Raw genomic sequence first — 4,561 nt, forward strand, 5'->3', positions numbered from 1 at the left:
ATATTAAGAGGTTTATAATTGATAATCAAACGAGGAACTCCTCATTCAATTTCAGCAGAATTATTGACATAGAAAACTGAACAGCTCCATGGAGATTTACTTGGTCGGATTAAACATTTCTCAAGTAAATCATCAATTTCTTTGATGCAAAAATCAAGTAACTCTTTGTTCATTTGAATATGATGAGATTTTGTAGGAATATTTGATTCATGAAAATTAAAATTGTAAGGAAGAGAAACAACGTGTTTTTTTCTATCCCAAAAGACATTTAGAATAGTTGAACAAATTTCTTTTTCAATTTTATTTTGTAATTCTGAAATTTCTTCTTGAAGAAAAGATTCTTGCAATCTTTTTTCCATTTTTTGAAATTGAATTTCTTTTTTAAGAAATTGAATATGATTTTGTTTTGAATTAATATTATTGATAATTTTTGAAATTGCAGCTTCTTTTGAAGAATTGATATCTTTATAAGAAGGAGAATTTGTAAATTCAAAAAATATTTTTTGATAAAAAAACTTTTATAGTTAATCCTTTAACATCGGCTTTAAAAGGATAAATTTGAACAATAAAAGGGTTCCAAGAATAACTTCTTGATCTAAATCTTTTACAAGATAAAAAATATTTTTGAAACAAATATTTGAATTGCAAACATGAACTTTTGAAACTTTATAATTAATATTTATTTTTTTTCCACTAGCGCCATAAAGACACTCAGTGGTTTTCTCAAAGTATTTTGTATGAATTATGCCTTCTTTGATACAATTTTGATTTGTGTCTGAATCAATAAGAACCCGAGTTGTAAATTTGAATTCTTTATTTACAACAATGGTCATATTGCAGTACCAATTTTTAAGTTGAATTCGGTTAATAACATTAACCTTTTCTTCTTTAGATTTAAGAATTTTGAAATCAAAATCTAATGAGCAATCAGATGAGGATTTAGAATGTTTTGAAGATCGCTTAGAAGAAATTTTTGATTTTCCTTTGAATTTTGAATAAAATTCATCATTTAAGTCTTTTGCTTTCATACAAACGACTTCCATGTGAATTTCTTTACTTGATTTTCAAGATATGAGATATGTTTTTTCATACTTTTAATCTCTTCTTGAAGATCAAGAATGTACATGTATATGTATGTATGTATATATATGTATATATGTATATATATGTGTACATATATATATACACACATATATAAACTTGTTAAAGATTATGAAACGTTCTCACCAAATACTATTATAAAAAAAAATGTAAAGAAGAGCCTTAAAGAAAAACTTTAATTAGGAACTAAGAGTTCACTTAATCATAAAAGATCAATGCAGTTGGCATACGGCCACAAGATCAACTGCTAAAATCACCAAAAGAAAATTAATCAAAGATCACTTTAACAGATGTTTAATGAGTCGACAGATCCCCAAAATTTTTACCCAAGGAAAATTTATTTTGTTTAAAAAAACACACTTAGAAACCCTATAAGGCTTTAATACCAGTTTTATTGGGATTTCTTGATGAAATATTAATTGACAAAATAGATCTTAACTATAAAGCTCAAAGCATAAACAAAATTGAACGCGAAAACACCAAGTATATTGACCCAATTCAACAAATCGGCCAAATTTGGAGGGCTCAAAGACTGGAACCCGTTCCACTAATGCAAATCTGTCCTCCAAGAGGTAGTATCATGTACATCAAACCACTCAGAAAAATCAATTTTGACCATCGACCCATATGGATCTACAAAACCACAACCAATTCTTTCTATCAATCAACTTTAACCAAACCTGACTCAAACGAGAAAACAACACATACTTAATCAAGCTTAGAGTTGCTGTAGCAGGATGGCTTTTCATGAATTAACTTAAAATAAGGATTAAATTGAGAAGATTTTTAACCAAAATAAAAAAGGAATAAGAAGATCGCACGCAAGCGAAAAGTCTAGAGAGAAAAACTGAAGAAATCAAGAATGAAAACCATCTAAAGCCAACCCCACCGGTTAATTGGGTTAATAACCAAAGAAAGAATCATAACCATCCATTTGATCAGACGGTTTGCAGCTCTCTTCAACTAGCACAATCCTTACCACAGCAAATAAACCATTTGGAGATTGCCACGTAGGCCATCTACAATCCAAATAATTAGCAAAGAGAACTTTCAAAAATAGCACCATTTTATTAGTGTTTAGAACAACACGCACTTTCAAACTAATTAATTATTTCAAGTGCACAGTGTCAAGTCCATTTCACAAACCATAGCTAGTGACCAAAATGTAGTTTTGATTAGGAACTTGCTATGTCTACAGCAAATGTGTACAGCATTGTTTACACACACACACACACACATCGGGTGGGATCCACGATTAAAATAATCGCGGACCCCACTCTTGGGTGAGGGCTATAAACGCTGCTATACAACAAATGTTGTACATTCAGCAAAACCCTTATGATTAATACTTAGTGACCAATATAGAACTCACTTAAGTTCAATGACCTAATAATAGAAAATAAAAAAGGACTAAGAAAGAAGAATAATCTTCTCTTCCTCTTCCCCATCCAGTCTTTTTGATATTCTACCATATGATAGGAATTGAGAGATGAGATTATTTAATTTTAATTGTCTTTATCTCTTTATTATTCTCTTCTAAAAAAATATTTAAGCGGGATTTAACTTGGATCATTATACTTGAAGTAAGATATCAATTTGATCACCAAAATTAAAGTGATATCTCACTTGATGAACTTTGGTTTGTCTACATAGACTTCACATCAACTTGACACATCAAATTTTCAGGTAACTTTTTCGACAGAATTAATTAAAGTGACTTACCTGGATGCTGGAAAAAATTGCTTGTTTTGTGCTAATATAGAAAAGAAAAAAGTTTAATGACAAAAATGAAATTACATTGTAAGTTCAATGATTAATAATATTTTTAACCCTTTGATCATAAGCAGCTATCAATTCTATTAGAGCATCTCTAGACTCCAAATGAAATTTAAAAAAAAAAAAAATGGTGCATCAGCAAATAGAACATTGTCTACGAAAAACGCTTCTCCATGCAGGTGACTAACACACTGGGAAGATGAGTTGGCAAATAAAATTAGAAACTGTAAACACGACTGTCTGCTTTGAAGGGTACGTGAAATCATGTTATTAAAATAAAATTTTTAATAAAAATTAATAAAATATGTGGTTGAAAATAAGTCAGCCTTAATGATCCAATGTTGCTGAGTGGTTGTGAATTCATAAAATGTATGGTCAAAATTAATTGTGACTTTAACTTATGATTTTATTCAATTTTTAATCTCCACCAAATATGGCTTTTATATATACTAGTCTTTACCAGTGCAATGCACGGGATCGAATTTTTTTAAGGTAACGTTATTGTGTTAGACGTGTTCATTTTTCGTGAATTACATACGTAACTCAATATTCGCTATGGCCACAATGGGATGGAAATTTTTTTCTTGAGTAGGCAAAGATATATACAAAGTTATATTATTCTAAAACATAAGAAATCCATTTTTATGTGGAATAAGGACAATTAAGTTACTGAAAGAAGACAAATAATACAAATTGTTTAATTTGTGGAGGTACTTAAAATACAAATGGACTTTGACATGGTGTCATTGACAAAATTATCAAGGAAATTAGCTACAGTCTCACTGTACTCCTTTGGTATTCCATTTGCAAGGAAGTAATTATCATCAATGGCTTGCTTTGTTAAAAATGGTACAGCATCAAAATATTATCCATTCTATTGTCCAAACTGCATATTCAGTAATGAACATAGGGAAGTACCCTTTAATGGCGTTTGTGAATACTTCTTGTTCGCTCATAAAACATTTCATGTCATAGAAGTCATCAACTGTGACAATTATCCCAACTTTTGCCAATATCAATTGGGCAATGGAATCAAGAGACAAGAAACCGCTAGCGCATATATATATATATATATTGGTGACAATTATCCCAACTTTTGCCAATATCAATTGGGCAATGGAATCAAGAGACAGGAAACCACTGGCATACATATATATATATATATATATTGGTGACAATTATCCCAACTTTTGCCAATATCAATTGGGCAATGGAATCAAGAGACAGGAAACCACACACACACACATATATATATATATATATATAATTTTTTCTCTTTTGAATCCCATGTCACTAAGTCCTCATTTGATGTACCAAAGTCAAAACATTGAATGTTCATGCTTTATCTAAAAAAAACCTATCCAAATCTAATAAGTCATTTGAGAGATTAATAAAAGTTAAAATTTACCCCAATAGACACTAAGAAACACTTGGAAGATTATCATCCATGTTAACTTAGGCATCTTCTTCCTGAAATATCAAGAAAATTTCAAGATTTAGATTCAGAAGAAATTCTTGTGTGCATTTTAGCTTTAAAATTTTCAATTTTTTTGTGGGATTCATAAACCCCAAATGTGAAAGGCAGGAAGGGTGAACTCCTAGACAATTACCATTCAATTAAATATTATTTCTTGTAAATCTAAAAATCAAAATAAATATGCATTAGAACCTTTCAACCAAGAGG

This window comes from Olea europaea, chromosome 8 (genome assembly GCF_002742605.1).
Source record: "Olea europaea var. sylvestris chromosome 8, O_europaea_v1, whole genome shotgun sequence".
NCBI classification, from domain to species: domain Eukaryota; kingdom Viridiplantae; phylum Streptophyta; class Magnoliopsida; order Lamiales; family Oleaceae; genus Olea; species Olea europaea.